General features: G+C 37.3%; 1 long non-coding RNA gene and 1 pseudogene across 1 annotated transcript; both read left to right on the top strand.

The window, feature by feature from the left end:
- The first annotated feature begins 329 nt into the window (after positions 1–329).
- LOC140624144 (uncharacterized) lies at positions 330–20,039 on the top strand. Its single transcript, XR_012023674.1, has 3 exons — positions 330–455; positions 7,240–7,480; positions 19,272–20,039. It is a non-coding gene; the product is annotated as an uncharacterized lncRNA (long non-coding RNA).
- Positions 18,672–19,099, top strand: LOC140624207 (small ribosomal subunit protein eS17-like; annotated as a pseudogene).
- Positions 20,040–20,932: the final 893 nt, after the last annotated feature.

Here is a 20,932-nt window from a genome sequence, read left to right as displayed (position 1 = left end):
TCCTACTCATGGCCTCCCACAATCCCTAGACTTCTCTCAGCTACACCCACTGTATACCTTTCGTCACCTGTACAAATCAAGACTAGTTTTGGGCTTGCTCTTTCAGAGCAGTTGCCTTTCTCCCTCTTTAACATAAATGCCTACATCCCTTGCAACTCTCCCCGCTCCCTGCAAGTTCTCTTTCATTTCAATGAAGTAGGTCCCTTCTTTATAGACATCCAGTAACTGCATAAAAATAATGCAGAACGTGAGCAGTTTAGAGACACCTATCTACATGTTCGTTTTGGTTCTGTGATTGATTTCACAGTTTCCAACTTGCTGCGAAATGAAAACACACAAATAACTACATGGAAAAATCTACTGGAACTGGCCAAACTGCTAATTATTTATTTCCCTCTCGCCTCTCTAATTTGCTCTGGGGAAATGAATAGGATCAGCATGGGGATGCATGCAAGGTAAGTGGCTCTTTGATAGATTGTTCCAAACTCTGCCTACGTAAGTAAAATTTTCTACTTACTTTATAGACCCATCCTGCTTGCACTTCCACCTTCCATGTGGTTTTGGAACACAGAGTTTGTTTGGATTGAACATTAGGACATTTTCCTATATGCAATTATTTCTTCTTTTCTGTATAGCAAATAATATTCGGAGGCACCAGGTTCTGTGAGTAGAATGAAAGTTAAAACAAAGACCAGCAATGTCAGAAATTATGTAGATGGTCGTGAAGCCATACTTGTTCTTGAGGGGCAGCAGAATGGAAAGAAAAAGCATAGGAAATTGAAGAATTAAAATTGATATTTTGACCCTATCATTTACTTACCATACAGCTTTACTAGGTAGTTGACAATATAGGAGTTCAATTTTCATTGCCAAAAATTAAAATAGGGTTGCCTGGGTGGCTCAATGGTTGAGCAACTGCCCTCGGCTCAGGGAGTGATCCTGGGGTCCTGGGATCGTGTCCCACATTGGGCTCCCTGCAGGGAGCCTGCTTCTCCCTCTGCCTGTGTCTCTTGTAAATAAATAAATAAATATTAAATAAATAAATAAATAAATAAATAAATAAATAAATAAATAACATCTTTTAAAAAATTAGAGTAATGCCTAGCTCTCAATGTTGGTATTAGGATTAATTGAGATAAGCAAAATTAAAGGGTCTGGCATATAGCAAGCCCTCAACACACAATGGACCCCTTTTTTTAGTTTCCCCATTCTTATTGTCCTGATGCTGTTAGTCTTATTTCTGGCTGGTTAGGGCACATTAATAATTAGAGTAAATTTGCAAATTTAAGCATTGAGTATTGTTAGACTTTTGCGGTAATGAAAAATCAAACTTTGCATCCTGTCATTCTAAAAGTGGACTTGACACTGAGTGAATTATTTAATTTCTCAGGCTCCACTCTCATAGATGGCCAAGTGGAGGGTTTTTGTTTTTTTGTTTTTACTTTTTTATTTATAACAAACTTCAGCCTGTGGTATAGTATTTACACATAGTTGTGTCTATGACAATTACATTTAGCATTCAAAAATTTTCCCCCACAACTATAGGGAGTGGCTGTTGATACCTGAGAGGTAATGTTTCATATCCTCAGAGCGCTGTTAGTTAAGGATGTGTCCTCCCCTGACATTTTTTTTAAAAGATTTCATTTGTTTATTTTAGAGAGAGATAAGAGAGTGTGTGGGGCATGGAATGAGGGCAGAGGCTAAAAGGGGAGAGGGAAGCCCCAGCAGACTCCACGCTGAGCATGGAACCTGACTTTACACTCCACGTCTGGAGCCTGAGATCATGACCTGAGCAAATCAAGAGCCTGGCGCTTGACCCACTGAGCTCCCCAGGCGCCCCTTCTCCCCTGAATTTTGACATAGCTGTTTATTTACATTTGCATTTGTTTGTTTGTTTACTCATTAATTCATTTATTCATCAAATGTGCTAATGAATGCTGAGTGTATTCTAAATGACTTTTTATATGTCAGGCTTTATTCTGCAAGGCACAGACCATGACTTCTTCTTTCCTATAATTATGTACTTAGATGCCTTACGTATTATGATCACTCAGTTCTACTGAAGATGATTCTTGGGAAAGAATTGCTGTGATACATTTACTTTAACATTTTCTGTCTCCCTATGATAGGATGACAGGGAAATGAGATGGGTTGCTGGAATTTAATTAATATAAAGGCAATTACTTTGTTTTTTCTGTATCATAGTACTTATCTTTTATTGTTAGAAACCAATCATGTCTACTGCTGCATACCCTTGCCACATCTTTGCCAATTCAATATTCCATTGACATTATTAAATAGATTGCAAAGTTCAAGAATTCACTCTGGAATGCAAGGACAGATTGCTTTGGGCTCTGGACATACCCACGGATAAATTTCAGTAAATGCCAAAGGACAAGATCAGTGATTGATCATCTGAAAACTAATATAATTAATATAATATAAATCCTTTTATCAATTAAGTGATGTATTTTCAAAGTATCAATCCGATTTCTATGTTTTTGAAAGGTTTCTTGTGTACGATCTGAGTCAGAGAATAAATATCAGATTGCTGATGAATTTCTACTTAAGTTGTATTTTTTCCCCAAACTACAAGGAAGGCTTTTTACTGGATCTTACAAAATAACCATCTATTTAAAGTATTATTCATGTATAAAGTTTAAAGAATAAATAACAATATTTACAGCATTTTTTTAGTGATGCAAATAATTCTATTTCAGATAGATGGTAAAACTGAAATTTCAGAAATTAAAAAAGACTTGTCATTTTCAAATGTCATTTTGACAAACCGAGGGCTTTGAAACCTCTGTATCTATCCATAATCATTCCATCTCTGATTGGTTTTTACTTCCCAACATGACATTATTCATGTCAGGGCTGCATAAAAAGTTGATAGTTTTGTAAACAAATACATACAGATAAGACCTGGGTTCTGATGACTGATATCTATACCATTTGTTAAGATATTTATGTTCTTGCTTTCAGATGCATACATAGCCCTTTGTCTAGAGAAGCGTCTTCCAAGGGGAGGTCTGTCTACATCAGAATTACTAGGGAAATCTGAAAAAATGAACATTTCAATACTATGCAAACTTCTTGAGTCAAACTCCATGAAAGTAAAACCCTTGAATTGATCATTTTAATTGGCTGCCCTCATCATTGTTATGGACATCAAAGTGTGAGAACTGCTGCTGCTCGTTCACCATTTGATTATGACCTTCCTCCAATATGAGATTTTCATTCCAGACACTCTTGATTACCTGGAGAAACTGTCCAGTAATGCAGAGCATCCAGGTGTTGAGAGCTCTGAAGCAAAAATTATCCTTACAAGAATAGATGATACTCAATAGTACAGCCCAGTACAGTCGTTGTAGAGAAAAAAAAAAAAATCCCATACAGAGCAGAGAATATGATGTCTCTCCAGGTTGAGACCAGGAAGCACATTCTTGGGAAAAGTGATTTTCTTTCTAGAGTAATCAGCACTTTGGGTACATATAAATCAGAAGCATATATGTAAGTTTGAGGCTGAAATTACAACCAAATTTTGTTAGTGTTTTATTTCTCTTAAAATGCCAGTAGGTACAAAAAAAATGCCAGTAGGTAATCAAATGAGAATTTTCTTGCGGAGGTGTAGACAGTATGGTCTCATACAATGCTGTCCAATACAAATATAATATGAGTCAAAATGTGAGTCACATGTGGAATTCCAAATTTTTTAATATAGCTGTGATATAAAAGATGGAAAAAAAGTGAGTGATATAAACTTTAAGAATATATTTCATTTAACCTAATATATAAAAAGATTTTTATTTTAACATGCAATCAATATACAAATTATTAAGCTATTTAACAAGTTTTGTTTCATCTCAAGTTTTCAATATCTAATGGGAATTTTTCACTTGTAACAAATCTCAATTCAAACTCACCATGTATCACGTATTCAATAGATACATGTGGCTAGTGGCTCTCCCACCGGACTGTATAGATCCAAGAGAAGAGTTTAATTTAAGCCTTGTGCTCACCACTTCTATACTCCATAATGTCCATCACGTTACATAAATTTGGAGCTTGCGGTTTTCTCATCTGAACAAATATAAGACCGGAATGATATGTATAATACATACCTTATAACATCTATACTGAGGTGTAATATCTGCCTGTTACTATGCTATCTGCAAGGTATGAGTTATATGTACGGACGGTATGCTGGTATGTTAATTATTACAATGACTAAACACCAGAAATTTCTCCATCTTTGAGTTTAGTAAAAAGATAAGATAATCTTATGTTAAGATTATCTAGGTAGTTACGACACAGAAATGCTCTTTGCTGAGTATAGAGATAAGGGTTATGAATCTAATAACAATGACAATTCTGGCTTTTTGTGCATGAAAATCCTTTATCCTCACATGAAGCAGAACGACAGTATCTGGTGCACACCATCAACCTGTACTTTTTCTTATAAAGAAAGATAAAGATAACCAGGAACAACTTGATTTTTAGTGACTCTTAGGGCAACATAGTTATCCATCAACTTCCCAGATCTATACATTAAAATGCTTCTATCTTAAATGATCACTTCACCTGGAGAAAAACCTGAACTAAGACGTCTTACATTTTGGCTACATAACACTGAAGAAGCTCACCAAATTAGAGTAGGTTCTGTAACAAGTATGGAACAGGTTGGCATTCTAGAAGACATATCTGAGAAAATTCCATTTCTTTGCTTTAAAAGGTGAGACTATATCTAAATACAAAGTGATTAGCTATGCTTCAGTGTGTTCTGGGGTTGTGTCATTTAGAGCACAGTTTGTGGCACAATATGAATGACAAAGAGATAAAAAGGAAAAGTCTTTTATTTAGATATTTTGTGTAAGGAGAAAATGGATTCAGTGTGATTTATTTGTTTATTTATTTATTTAGAATATGTATAGTGAAGCAAAATTGTACAAAATGAAATATTAAAGCAGGTTGAGTAGCTACTTATTTATTTCTTTGTGAATGCTAAGGGAATGGAAAAATAAGAAGATAGTAAGAGACTTGGGTTTTCTTACTTTGACTTGAGGAAAATGATTTAAGGCAAAAGTTATAAATGGCAAGTTTTCTTACACTCAGTCTCCTCAAATTCATGACATTGTGTTTGCAAAAGATTTCCCCTATTATTTGTTTAATTAACTCAGGATGATGTAAATGATGAACCACTGAACTCTACTCCTGAACCCATGTTGAACTGTATGTTGACCAACTAGAGTTTAAATTAAAAAATTAAAAATAAAAATAGAGAACATGAAAAAAATAATGCAGGATGCAATTTTCTGAGTTTTCCAGAGGCAGTGTAGGAGTTTGTATCCTCTAATCCCTTCATTTTAGCATCTGAACACAGAATGGCTAATAGTTGAAATTATGTGTTCATGGTTTGCCATATTTTTGCTTGTTTATTCAGTTTGCAGTGTCCCTTTTGGAGCTTTGCATGTCCAAATTAATAAAACAAATTAATGTGTCTTTTGTGTTCAGCAGAACTATCTCTGGAGGTATGGCCTTTACATTAATGATTTAGGTTATTCTTCCTACACGTATCATGCGGCTGGGGCTTGGTATGATTTCATTCGCACTTCTCAGAGTATGCAACCCAGACAGCGTGTACAATATTCATGGCAAGGATTAGAAGACACCTTGCTGAAAGCAAAACAAAGAGCTGAAAATAGCAATGTTCACAGCCCACTTTTTCTTCACTTCTTTTTCTCATTAGCACAGATTATTTTCCAGAAATGGCTTCTTACCAGATGATTCTCGGGCAAACATCTTTTTAAAGTTCACTCTCTCTTTCTCTCTTCAGCTAGTTCTAATTTCAGAGGTTGGAAATGTTGATCATTGACAATGCCCCCATTCAGATGCTCCAGGCAAGGTATCTGATCTGAGAGTCGACAGGCAATCTGGTGCTATGCGAGGGTCTGTGTAAATAAAACAGTTTATCATAATGGACTCATATTCCTAAGAAGCTTAGGACAATAAGAAATTAAAATGTAGGAATTCATAAAGGAGATTCAAAAGTAACGAAACAGTACACACAATAAAAGAATATCAACCCAACTTAGAAAGTCACAGTATCTGCAAAACTACCTTAGGTTTGCGTAGAGTTCAGATATCACTCTCAAGAAATAGTCATGACATCCTTACTGTCCACATGAAGCAATGTGTTAAAACACAAGAATAAGATGTGGCCCATAAATCCCTATAGCTCGAGCCTGGGGAAATGAACTTTTACATGTGACAAATTTAACTAATACCATAGGAACTATTTAATAGATTCATGCCTGTGATTCTTGGGAAGCCAAGAGATGGGGTCATTTTTCTCTGACTGGAAAAAAGTGGCTCAGGATAAGGCTTAACTGGAAAAGTGATACCTGAGATGAATCTCGAAGAATGAGTAAATGTATGCTAAGTGGACAAGAGGGGAAAAAAGGATTCCAGGCAGAAGAGTGAGCAAGAGAAAATGACTCATTCAACAACATGTGGGATGTTAAGGCATCTATGGGGGTATGTAAGGATGTTTATAGGAAATAGAAACAGGCCAGAGCCTGAAAGGACTAGATTTGCTTGCTATATTTTAGAATTTTATCTCTTTGGCTTATTTAAAATAAGAGATTTTTACAAATTAACTTCTTTCTTTGAAAAAAAAAAATCCATTCTGGTAAGCAGTGTGAAGGTGATACAGGCATAGAATGAGACTACTTGGAGAGCTATTAGAATAATCTAGGTAAGAGATGAGATGGGCACAAATTAAAGACATGGAAGTGAAAATAGAAAAGAGGACGGATTCTGGAGGTATGTAGGAGTCAGAACTGACAACATTTGATGCGTGAATGGATGTGAGAATTCAAAGAAAATCAGAAATTAAAGATAATTCCAGTACTTGAAAGTTGGGCAAATAGATGTATGTTCAGTCTCCAAACCAAAAACCTAGTGTGTAGGAAGAGAGGCAAGTTGAGGACTTGGGTTGGTTGCGGTAGTTTATATTCAACTCTGCGTGCAGGTCTAACTGCAGGAGGAAACTGAGGCATGCACTTCTAAGAATTCACAAGGGTTCTTAGAACTAAAGACTTCGTGTTCCAGTCTGTTCCTTTTATGTTGGGTTCTCCTGTGTTACTCTCTGCTGTGGCCTAGCATATTCCTAAGGGCGCCTCGATTCGAGGCCACAGGTTCTTTCTTCCCCTGATAACCTTCAATGGTTTATTGCAGGTTCAAGCTCCTCTTGTTGGAGCCGCAAAACAACTGACCGAAGTCAGGTATCTCGCTGAAGAAATCGAAAATTGGAACCCAGCAGGTGATTTGACCAAATCCGCGGAACTGGTAGAAGGCTGAGTGTGACAGTAGCTCATTCTAGAGACTCCCTGAGGACCGCCGGAACCCATTGCAGTATGAGGGACACGGGACCAGCTAGCAAGCTGCAGAGGGTTGGTCAAAACCAGTGAAACAACAGGTACCCCAGTCATTGAATCCAGTTGATTTGGCCTATGGTCCCCTTCCGGATGGGGAATGAATTAATACCATCGCTTTGTGTCCTTCTGACTAGTTCAGTAAATTTTGTGAATTTGCAATGATACTAAGATCCGTAAAGTCAAATTTCTGCAGAAAATGTCAGAGAATTGGGAGGATGAAAGTTTGACCCTGGAAGCATGCCATGTAATAGGTATTTTTGAAACAGAGCCCAGAGACAGTTACAGGAAATGTCCCGCGGTTCCCGGGGGTAGACCCGAGAAACAACTGTGGAATGACAGGAATGCTTTTCTAGCACTCTGCTTAGCACATACAGGCCTCTGTCTTTTTCAGGCAATTCTCATCCCAAGGTGGTCAGATGTTGCATGTGCTTGGGATAAGGTTTTATTATGTCATTTTAGGCAAAGTTAGAAAGAAGCCAATTTTATCTTTGGCATCCAAATTTGCACTTTTCTCTGCCTTTCTCCCCAGCCACATTGGCTGCCCTCCCACTTCAAACTCTTCCAGACACTCAGTATTATATTTCTTTCTTATTTTCTCCATCCTTGGTCTGTCAAAAACTTTTTCATCCAGAAGGCACTGGATGAAATTCTTACACTAGGGTTTGTATTTCTGATGAGGCTTCAAGTGTTCATTCTTTTCCTTCCTTCCTTCCTTCCTTCCTTCCTTCCTTCCTTCCTTCCTTCCTTCCTTCCTTCCTTCCTTCCTCCTCCCTCTCTCCCTTCTTTCCTTCCTCTCTCCCTTTTTTCCATCCTTTCTTTTTTATCAGATTTTCTCAGCTATAGGAATGAACTGCAAGGTGCCAGTGAACTAAGGGGGTAATGGAAGCGCCCTCTAACCGGCTCTCTTGGGCCCCTCCACTGTCACCACGCCCCTAGCAACTGCTGCACTGTAAGGCAGGCCCTCTCTTGGACTCTCTGCTTCTGCACCTGGAAAAAAAAAAGAATGTTATAAGTGATTCAGGTATCCAGACTCTCTTCCTCACTCCCTGCTCCTTACCACTGAGAGTGGCCTATGGGGATAGTGACCGAGGTGATTTTCTACTGTTAAGCCAGCTCTCCTCTTTGCTTGTTTGATTGTTTGTTCTGTTTTACTTTGCTTTCTTCTGCATTTCCTTTTGCAGCAGGCCTAACGACTGAACATGTTCCCTTTTCTTCTTTATACGTGCTACCACATTCTATCATGTGGGATTCTTTTTCCTTCTAAATCTGTTTCTTCTTTCCCTCATGCACTCCAGGCTTTGTTCATTAAAATACAAATATATGCATGTATTTTAATGCTGATTCCTATGGGGCATTATGCAACTGATTAAGAAAATAACTAGCAAAGGTAAGTACCAAAAAATAACCTTTCTGAAGTCAGCTGAATGGCTTCCTGCTATTCCTAATCTCTGGGTGTCTCATCATTCATAGTAAATATTAGCCTACAAATAGTCCTTTCATTAAATTATTTCAGTCAAAGCCTTTTAAATATACAGTATATTCTTTTAAAGTATTTTTTCAAGTGTAGTTGACACATAGTGTTACGGTAGTTTTAGGTGTACAACAGAGCGATTCAATTTCTCTCTGCATTATGCTGTGCTCACCACAGTGGGGCTGCCGTCTGTCACCATACAAGGCTCTTCCACTGACTGGAGTCCGTCCCCAGGCTGTGCCTTGTATTCCTGTGGCCTAGTCTTTCCATAGCTGGAAGCCTGTACCTTCCACTCCCCTTATATTTCTTGACCGACAGTCAGAAAATCATGTTTCATGAGGTGTCCCCAGCATGTGACAAATCCATTCACATTCACCCCCAGCCCTCAATGCACGGAGGTAGCAGCCGTCCAGTGAAGAAGACTATTCAGCTTCTGTTGGACAATCCACAGCCATCCTTATTCTTTGTTCTGCGTTTCTCACTCCTCATTTCCTGAGGCTTCTCCTAATCGGTCATTATAAGCGGAGTGAGGGTGGGTGGAAGATGGCCATTTCCACCGAACCATATTATAAATGAGAGCTTTGCTTGTGATTAAGTCCACAAACCGTTCTGCTAAAAATCTCTGGAAAGAAATTAGGTTTAGCTAAATTCTCAGGAGTCAATTCTTTGGCGTTTTGGATGACAATTTGCAATTGACAATCATAGGGGAAAAATAACCTGGCATAAAAATGTTCGAACATTCCTCTATCTAGCAAAATGTTAAGTCTCCTGGGTATGCATTTTTAAGATGAAAATAACTACTCAAACTCTCTTAATGCCAGCTTCAGCGAGGGCCAAACAGGGAACTTTGTATTTTGATTACACCGATCCTTTCCCTCCTACTCACCGTGTGCACTGTCTTCCCTGCCTACCTGATTTTTTGAGGGGGGAAAAAAGGCTCTAAGGAATGAATAACTAGAAAGGAATAAAACATTTGACACTGATAGTTATTGTACTCTAAATAAACATCCAAGTCTGTATTTTAAAGACATCAATGTGAAATGAATTTGTAGTGAAAAATCTTTGGGAACTAAAAAGTGAATAAAAGTATTCATCCGTTTAATGATTACTTGTATTATTTTTGGTTGAGTATGTATATTTAGCCATATTCCTGTTCCTCTGAGGGTACCTTTATAAAAATTTTAGACTCTTTTGAGTATAGATACTTAATCAGCCTGTAAAACTAGATTGATATGTTTCTTAAATAACGGAGCAAAATATGTATTAATTTTATTTATGGAGGTTTTAATTACTTACTCTTTTAAAAATTTACCACTTAGTATATTTAGTTTAGTTTTTTCAGTTATCTAGTTCTTTGTTAAAAATAGAACAATAATTTTGCATTTCCACTTTCAGCTTTTATTATAAGATCTTCTTTATTGAACCAGGAAAAAATAATTCTATGGTTTTGTAAGTGGTTGTATGAAACCTTGGGAAAGTTCTTTACATGGCAAGGACAAGGGACAGAGAGTGAGTGGAACGTGGGTCTTTAGAAGAGGGGCGATGGCCACTGGCACTGCTGCTTCCCCGAGCGGAGATGAGGGGACACAGCTCACCCTCCTTATGCTCTCTCTTCCTTTTCTCTGATATCCTATCAGTGTCTCTTATTTGTGGAGTCCAACTGGAGCCTGATAGTAAAAAAAAGTGGAAGTGACACAGTCCACAGAATTCAGCCTCTCAAATTAGAAAGCAGGGCACAGAAGGGCAAACTTTGGATTATGAGTTTGGGGAGAAAACAGTAAAAGTGAATGACTGGCATATTTGCACAGCTGTTTTTCTCATTTTGAGTAACCTGAAATGAACTTCAAGGTTGAGGGCAGTATGTTTTTGGCAGAGAACACAGAGAAGTGGGAAAGACATCTTAAACCATATGCTTTCTCTTCTATAGGGGAAAAAAACCCCAATACACAAATACTCCGTATTTTCCTTAATGTTAAAATTAATTTTCTAAGCATTACAAAAGTAGCAAAGAACAACATGATTGTCATAAAAGAATTAAGCAGGGCAGTGCACAAATGAAAGTCCCCTTTCCTCTATACTCTTCATTTCTTTATTCATTCATAAAATCATTTATGCTTCTATTCTTTTAGCATAGGTTAGAAATAATAATAGCTGACATCTATCAGTGATAGGTGCCAAACAGACTTCCAAGAGTTTTATACGTATTGAGACATCACAACATTAAAAATTGGTGCTGCTATTTTTATCCTAATTTTGCTAAATGAGTGGCATGTAAGTTAAGTGAATTACTAAAGACCACAGAGCTGCTAAATGGCAGAGGCGGAATTTGAACACAGGTAAGTTCATTCTAAAGCTTTAATTCTTAACCACTCTGCTATGCAATGATAAGCAGTGACTTATTGAGCACCTACTATGTGCCAGGAACTTTTCTAGGCATTGAAGACACAGGGATAAACGCAAAAGATAAAGTTTCTGCCTCGTGGAAAATATATTCCAGTTATGGAGAACAAAAATCACCAAATAAATAGGTATGTTTATAATACACTTTCAAGTTGAAAGTGTAAAATTTATATTTTATCTATACATATATATATGTAATACAACTAAAAATAAAGTTAGATAAAGAGAGAGAATCTGGAGCTATATTTTAGACAGGATGATTAGGGAAGCCTCACTAAAGAGATAATATTTGAACAGAACTGAAATGATGTCAGAAGCATGCCTCCACAAACCTTACTCTGTTCAAGAAAAACTAAGGTCACCAAAGGGATAAAGTGATACCCATCGGTAATAAACGTGATATGCTATTTTTAACTTATCAGGTCTAATCTTGGAACTTTGCTAATATTAACATTTAATTTCTTACAATCATATGAAGAAGATCCAACTATGATCTCTAATTTATAAGTAAAATAACTGACCTCCAATGTCATGTAACTAGTAAGGTAAGTCTGCTGATAAATTGAGAATCTAGGCTTCAACCCCAGGGAGTGGACGCCTGGGTGGCTCAGTGGCCCCAGAAGCCCAGGGCGTGATCCTGGGGTCCTGGGATCGAGTCCCACATGGGGCTCCCTGCGTGGAGCCTGCTTCTCCCTCTGCCTGTGTCTGCCTCTCTCTCTCTCTCTCTCTGTGTCTCTCATGAATCAATAAATAAAATCTTTATAAAATAAAGACAAACACGTAGTATGGTTGGTTTGATGGTGCCTCAGCTATCCTAACATTGCATGGGTCGGTCCTCTAATTTGTTTTTTTTCAACCATCTATCACATTGTAGAGCTTGAAAATTTTCATAAAGATTTTCTGAGTGCTGTTTTATTAGCTTTCAATTTTAAAATTTTTATTATCCATATTTTACTTTTTTTTTTGTTCTCTTTTTTTTCCCCATAGCATCCTTGCTTTATTTTATGGAGGGACTTGGACACAGTATAGATTTTTGAGGTTTTCTTTTGCTCTCTACATTGTCCATGCATCTTTTTTCCTTTTTTCTTTTCTTTCCTCCTTTCATTATTTTTCTTCCTTCTTTCTTTCCTTCCTTTCTTTTTTCTTTTCTTTTCTTTTCCTTTCTTTCTTTCTTTCTTTCTTTCTTTCTTTCTTTCTTCCTTTCTTTCTTTTTTTCTTTCTTTCTTCTTTCTTTCTTCATAATTTTTGGAATCTCTGACATGGACTTCTCCAAAAGTCAGGTGAAATTTGACTGTGTTCGTTTCAGTAGGTGGACACCAACAATCTGATTGGTGGCTCTGGGTGTGAGTAGTGAGCTTCACTACTCACCAAGTTGTGGAGGAGGCAAAGCAATTTCTTCCTCGCAAGAAATCCACATGTCAATGCAGAGGGCTTTTTAGTTTAGGGACATTCATTTTAGCTTGGGGACATTCATTCATTCATTCATTTGCAGAAATGAATATTTCAATTTCCTAATCAATGGTAGTTCATGAGGGAAGGATGGGTACTTGACTGCTGGTGTTCCTGAGAAAAACTGAGGGAAAGTTGCTGTGGTCTTACTGCTCAGTGTGTAGATTTCCACAGCTCTTTATTTTCATTCCATTGGTGACTACTCACTGTGAATGCCCCCAAGTACAGAGATTCTCTGGTTCAACTTTTCTGGTTTCATTGTAAGTGAAAAGAATTGGGTCATAAACCAACTGAAATTAAGGTTTGTAACAAACTCATTAACTTGCTTATTATCCATTGAACATCTACTGTTTCTTAGACACTTTTCTAGATGCTGGGAATTCAGCAATGAAAGAATGGATACAGTGCAATTGAATGCTCTCTGTTGTTACATGGCTTACTTTTTTTTTAAGGTATTTCGGTCAGCATCTATCTGTTGTGTTGGTTGTCATGTTAGGTGTGACATGGGGATCTAATATCTTTTTTAAAAGTTTGCGTGTTGAAGATTTTCTTTTGATTTTTAGATTTTGAAATTTTCAGAATGTGATTCCTTCTTGAATCATTTCCAAGAACATCCATTTTATTAATTTTAAGTCTTTTCTATATTAATTCTGTTACTGTGGAGTTAGTCTTTCAGTTTATTAATATTGATTAGTCTCTTTAATTCTTTTTTTAAGAGAGAGAAAGGGAGAAGAAGAAAGGTGGCGGGGAGAGGCAGAAGGAGAAGAAAGAAAGAATCTTCAGCAGACTCCACACTGGGAGGATCTCTTAAGGGGGCTCCCCCTAATGTGGGACCCTGAGATCATGACCTGAGCTGAAATGAAGAGTTGGAGGCTTTGTTGACTGAGACACCCAGGCGTCCCTAGTCTCTTCTATTCTGTTGAAACTTTTTCTCAAAAATGGTCATTGTTTTTGCCTGTGCATGTGTAGAGAAAGAGGTATATTGAGCCTTCTGGGCAATGGGGTCTATTTCTTAGTCTGTAAAGAGTCATGTTCTTTCTCTGACACAGTTTTTGATTATCATAAAGTAATTTACTATATCTGAGAGAGAGGGTCTGGGAGGGAGCCAGTGTGTGGGTACATTATTGTGAGAACTGCCCTGGTTCTCAGGGCCTAGCCCTGAAGCTCACTCTGCAGTGTCCTAGCAGACTCACTTTGGAGAGCTGGGCTAACTCCTTTAGCTGCTTCCTTACTCTCAAGTCTGTTGCTCTGAGAGTAGGAAGAGTCACATTTAATTAATTTTATTTTGATGACATCTCATGTCTGCCAGGCTCCATTTCCTCTGTTCCTGGTTCTCATTAGGTACATGCTTCAACTTTTTAAAACCAGTTTCAAAGTACACAGATATTCTTTTTATACTATAGAAATTTGAATAGAAGATATTTTTCTTTCCATTTTTTAATGAATAAGAACAATTTTCTCTAAGTAGCATAGGGGCAAACACAGCAAGATAAAACAACTCAGTTATTGTCACATTGTTAATACAGAAACAGTAGGGAATCCTGAGTGGTATAAATAAATAAATACAAGGACATTCTGGTACTATGAAAAGACTGGAATGCAGATGTGTGCAACCTTTCTAATAAAAGTATGGAGTTTCTTAGTGTTGTAGAATCAAGTACAGAAAAACTTGAGGAGAATTTGCAAGTTACAATACTGATCTAAAATGTGATACTAAGATGTGGCATGAAAATCTTAAGTACAAAGTAAAGACAGACAAACGAAAATGTTTGTTTGCATTTCTTTAAGATAGTTTCTAAAACATGTATATACGTGCTGAAGGAGTCCGTTAAGTAGCTGGAATGTAATATTCTTTCAAAGCCCACAGTAGATGCAACGATCTTCATCTTACAAAAGCAAATTCCACTCAAAATCTAATATAAAGAGAAGTGGTTTTCAAATTGAATCATGTTTAAGATACAGTGGAAGGTTTAACAATTCAAGGCAGCATTTGACTCTATCTTAATAAACTCAAATTTATATTCTGCACTAATTCTATTTGCAAACCTATAAGCCCTGTGGGATGTCTTGTTATTGTTCCCTCTAATCCTTTTGGGTGGTTTTCTCACATACATTTACTGATTAGTACTCATCTGAATACTTGGAACTTTCTCCATTTCTCTGGAATTCTTTCTCTCTCTTTTTTAAAAAAGATATTTACTTATTTATTTGAGAAAGAGGGAAGAGAAAAGGGAGGAAGGGCAGAGGGAGAGGAAGAGAGAGTCTTAAGCAGACTCCACGCTGAGTCCAGAGCCGGACACGGGGCACCATCTCAGAACCCTGAGATCATGAGCTGAGCTGAAATGAAGAGACAAACAAAATATTTGAGGAAGTAGTGGCCAAAATCTCTCCAACTTTGACCACAACTATAAATCTATAGATTCAAAACTCTCAATGAACCCCAAGTACAAGAAATAGGATGGAAACTTCATCAAGATAAATCATAATAAAATTGCACATACCAATAGTAGAGGGAAAATCTTAAAAGCAGTCATAGATAAATTATGTACAGAGGAACAAAGACAAGGATGATTGATTTCTTGTGGAAAATAATGCAACCAGAAGTATACGTCTATATAAATATTTGTATACACGTATTCACAGAAACTTTATTTACAATATCACCAAACTGGAAATAACCCCAACGTCCAAAAGAAGTGGAGGGTGGGACAGGAGAAAGCCATGCAGAGTCTCAAGGAAATTTCCTAAGGTGATGGATATCTCATTATCTTGACTGTAGTAATGGTCTCATGGGTGAATAAATTTGTGAAAACCTATCAAACTATAGAGTTTAAGGATGTGCAGTTCATCGCATGTCAACTATAACGTGATGAAGCTGGTAAGAGGGACATGACTGAATTTAATGGTGGAAAACAATCACCTCAGCATTTTCCCAAAATGTGTGTACAACCAACGAAATGTCAATTAGGGTTAATCCAATTATTGGTAAATATAATCATAGTTAAGAAAACAGGAGATTTAAACATTTTCAGAACATGTAAACATATAGATTTATGGAATAATATCATTTTATAGCTGGGAACAGTATTATATGGTATCTAGTTTGAAATCCCCAATTCTTGAGTCATAGATGATAGGGTTTAAGAAAACTGGAAGGGGCCATGTAGGACGCATATGCACACTTATTATGATGTAATCACAGAACTAAAGTCCACGGAAACTGAATGATTTTTGAGTCTAGATTGACTCACAGTCTAGAACTGTTTCCATTTCTATCATATTTCTCATTTGATTTGTATATCATTCTCTTGTGTCTCTTTAATTATGTTTTTCTCAGAACATAATGGTATATACTGGCATCGACTTTGCCTCAATTCATGACAATTGTTGGATTGCTCATATTCGTGGGCTGGCAGAAACTTAAATGCTTCATTTGGAGGTCCATCATAATTTCAGCAAATTTATGAAATTTTAGCTTTATTTTCATATAACCTTGAGACACATTTCTAATGAAAAGTCTTTTGGTAGTTCTTCTGTCTTAGACTATTTGAACAGCTACAATTCTTGGTTTAGCCATTCTTATCTGGCCCTATAACTTAACCTCTTAGCTTTTTAAAAACCTCAATTCTGTTTCTGGTTGCTCTTCACTTTAACTTATAGTTGTGACACAAATCTCACTAAAGCTTTAACTGTGTTACTCTGTTGCTTAAAACCTGGCAGGGATCGATTGTTTCTTATTTTAAGTGTTACATTTTCACTTGATATTAAAGAACATCCACATTTGGACTGAAATTACCTTTATGACCTTCTTTATTTCTACTCTTCTTCATATATTAAATTAGATGCTTGTATATCCCTGAAGGAAATCACCAGAAATTTATCTCAAGTATTAAAATATCCCCCATCTTGACATACACTTGATGAGATCTCATGAGACTTGACATTCCAGACTAAATTATCACTATCCATCATCTTTAACATGTGTCGCCTGTTCATACAAACCACAAGTGATCTCTCCTTTTCTTGGCTTTAATTATACTTCCTTGCCTTAGAATATGCATTTAATTTTGACTAAAATATCTACATCTGCCAACATATAAATAGAAATAAAAATTTAAACTTGAGTTCCTGAATGTTCAGGACAGGATAGTGAATGTTGTCTGTGATTGTAACACCGGAAGTTACCCCAGAAGGATGCAGAGTCATTAATGCTGAATCCCAAATCTGTAAGTCGCTCCCTGGTCTCCAAAAACCCAAATAGTTTATGTAATTCCTCTTATTTTCCCTCTTTCTGCTATGGAATGTAAAATAGAGAAAAGTGCATTTCTGGTGCTAGCAGTTAGTAGCAACAGTTGATTGCAGAATTAAAGAGGAATGGAGATTCTTGATTGTCCAGCATTTGTATGATAATCAACAGGCAAAACAAATACTCTGTGCATATTTCTTTGATGGAAACTCACAAATAAAGCAAAAAACTTGAGAAAATCTAGACAGATATTGAAAATGTTCAATTTTCTCATATCTTTGTATAAGTATGAAACACACAAAGATATTTAAATATTTGTAGGCAATGTACGTGTGTGTGTGTGTGTGTGTGTGTGTATACACCACTGTGTATTTATACATTAGTTTACCAAAGAGGATGATCCAGACAAGTTCAAAATGGAAGGAAGTATGTTATTCTAGTGAGGCTTTTCCTCACTAGAAGTTATAGGGGACCAGAATGTGTTTCATTTGTGTGTGAAACAGCTCATGTTAACTGATGTTTTGCTCTGGACAATGACTTTTTTCTATCTGAGTCAGGAGAGTTCAAGGTTGGGTGGGCCTTGGGTGGTGGGGACAAGCAGTAGTAGCTACTAGTCTTGCTTTGATTCCAGATCTCATCTCTTTCACCATCTCTCACCTTAGGAAAGGTATTCTTCATGTGACCCCGATGTTTGTCCATGATTGCACACTCTCATTTTAAGCCAAAGACCAAAATAGTAAAGCATATGCATTTATGGGTCTACGTCCTCTGTGTGCTTTGCCCTTTACCTTGGGGGGTTGGTCGAGAATAGGTTGGTGATAACTAGTATCTTAAACTTATTCCTCAAAACAATTATAACACCTTAAATTTCCTCTATTTTCTGTAAATTTGTGAAACTTTTATACATAAATGATTTTGTTTGATCATCATAACAATGTTCACTGTAAAGAGATGAATTATTTTTATCCCCATCTGGCCATTGTTCTGAGTCAGGCCTTATGATTCGTGTTGGGGATACAGTGGTGAATGGAATGGATATGGTCCCTGGCCTCATGGGCATTATAGTCCCATACAGAAACTAAAATATACCTGCAAACTGTGGCAAATTGGATGGAAAAAGGGATAAGGTCCCGGGAAAGAGAACAATAAGAGTGAATAATGTATTTTGGTGAGTCATGGAGACCCTCCCTGAGAAGGTGATAATGAAGATGAAGAACAAGAAGGCCCCAGTCATGTGAAATCTTGGGAAAACTCTCCAGATCTAGCCAATCACTTCAAGGATGTTCCAGAGTCATGCATCTAGTTAGGTAGCAGAGCTTGAAATTTAGGGAAAAAAAAATTCTGGAAATGATAATTAACATTTATGCAGCTCTTTTTAAAGTGCTTTCATGTGTATAATCTCATTTAGCAATCACACCATGAGGTGGAAAACTTGGAAGATGATTGATAGGTAGAAAATTCGCCACCATCCTTTTGACTTAGATTCCATCATTAATTGTGAGAGAGAAAAAAAAAAATCTGAGGTTAGATTAAAGGCATCCTGAATTGCACATGAATTGTTTGTAGGTAAAATGTTCAATAAGATATTTCCCATTTGCACAATGTGGAGAACCAAAGGATCATCCAAACAGAAGCATGTGATTATCTCCTTACTATACCCGCCAACATGGGCCGCGCGCGCACCTAAACCCTGACGACGGCGCCCGAGTCATTCTCGAGAAGCACTACCCGCGCCTGGGGAGCCACTTCCACACCAATAAGCGCGTGTGCGAGGACATTGCCATCAGCCCCAGCAAGAAGCTCCGCAACGGGATCGCAGGCTATGTCGCACATCTGACGAAGCGCATTCAGCAGGGCCCGGTTGCAAGAGGGGGAGAGAGGAAGAAGGAGACCTACGTGCCCGAGGTCTCAGCCCTGGATCAGGAGATCATCGAGGTAGATCCTGACACTCAGGAGATGTTGAAACTTTTGGACTTTGGAAGCCTGTCCAACCTGCAGGTCACTCAGCCTACAGTTGGGATGAATTTCAAAACACCACGGGGAGCTGTTTGAATCTTTCTGCTGTGCTGGAGTATCTTCAATAAACCTTGGACACACACACACACACACACACGAAGAAACATGTGATTAGAGACTAATCATTTATCTTTATTGTGTCTTCACTGTGTTTGGAATTTTGTGTGAGTTTTTTTTTAAGGAAAAAAATGACTGCATGGAGAAATAGGTTTTAAAACATTCTAATTCTCTTTTTCTCTTCCAACACAAGGTGCTTCGGTGCAGACATGGCCAAGTCCAAGAACCACATCACGCACAACTAGTCATGAAAATGACCCAGAAACAGCAACAAGAAGGATATGAAGATATGATTCTCTTAAGGGGATAGACCCCAATTTCCTGAGAAATATGTATTCAGCCAAGAAGCACAAGAAAAAGGGCGTGAAAAAGAAGCAGGCCGATAATTCTAAGGCTGTGAGTGCACATGCCCAGGCAATCAAAGCTCTTGTCAAGCCCAAGGAGGTCAAGCCCAAATCTCAAGGGGTGGCAGCTGCAAGCTCAATCGACTTGCTTACATCACTCACCCTGAACTCAGGAAAAATGCTCTTGTCTACATTTTTAAGAGTCTCAAGGATTGCCTGCCATAGTCCAAGGCCCAGACTCTTGCTATATATGTGCAAATGTATAGAAATACATAGTATTGCTTCCACTTACTATTGCTTCCAACTGACTATAAGTATGTTTTAGTTCATATATTCTGTACCAAATATCTCTCCATCTATTAAAAATGACAACACATATTAGGCTATCTAAAATGTTGCTGATTAAATTAGCACGTCATTAAAAACTCCGACTAAAGAAAACATTATTAAAATACATTATTACCCTGGAACAACTGGACATCCTTGTGCACGAAATGAATCTAGATGTAGACCTTATAACCTCCACAAAAAAATTAAGTCAAAATGGATCACAAATTTTAATATAAAATTTTAATATAAAATTTTCAAATATAAAATTTGAAACTTTAAAACACTTGGAGGATACCATAGGAGAAAACCTAGATGACTTTGAGTATAGTGACCTTTTTAGATATAACACCAAAGACACAGTCTAAGAAATAAATGATAGCTGGACTTCATTAAAATTAATGAAATTAATAAAAAAAATCTGCTCTGTGAAAGACAGTGTTGAGAATATGAGAAGACAGGGGCCCCTGGGTGGCTCAGTCAGTTAAGCATCTGACTTCAGCTTAAGTCATGATCTCAGGGTCCTGGGATTGAGCCCTGCTCCCTGCTCAGCAGGGAGTCTCCTTGTCTCTCTGCCCTAGTGTTCTCTCTTTTTCAAATAAATAAATTAAATCTTAAAAAACAAAAAAGAAAATAAGAAGACAAACTACAAACTGGGAGGAAATATTTACAAAAGACATATCTGGTAAGGACTGTTATCCAAAATTTACAAAGAACATTTAATTTCAATAATAAGAAAATAAGCAGCTAGATTGAAAATATTGTCAAGGACTTCAAGATATATCTCATCAAAGGAGATACACAAGTGGCAAATAAGCATATGAAAAGATGCTCCAAATCATATATCATGGGGAAATACAAATTAAAACAACAATGAGATACCACTACACCTTTATTATTAGATTGGCCAAAATCTGGAACACTGACAATAGCAAATGCTGACAAGGATGTGGAGCAATAGGAATTCTCTCATTCATTGCTGATAGAAATGAAAAATGGTATAACTACTTGGGAATACGGTTGGAAATTTCTTACAAAAGTAAACATACTCAGGGTGTCTGGATGGCTCAGTTGGTTAAGAGTCCGACTCTCCCACTCTTCAGGGCGTGATCCTAGTCCCGGGATTGAGTCCCATGTCGGGCTCCCTGCATGGAGCCTGCTTCTCCCTCTGCCTGTGTCTCTG

This window comes from Canis lupus, chromosome 34 (assembly GCF_048164855.1).
Source record: "Canis lupus baileyi chromosome 34, mCanLup2.hap1, whole genome shotgun sequence".
NCBI classification, from domain to species: Eukaryota; Metazoa; Chordata; class Mammalia; order Carnivora; family Canidae; genus Canis; species Canis lupus.
The sequence above is the reverse complement of the archived record's forward strand: the minus strand, read 5'-3'. Positions and strand labels throughout refer to the sequence as shown.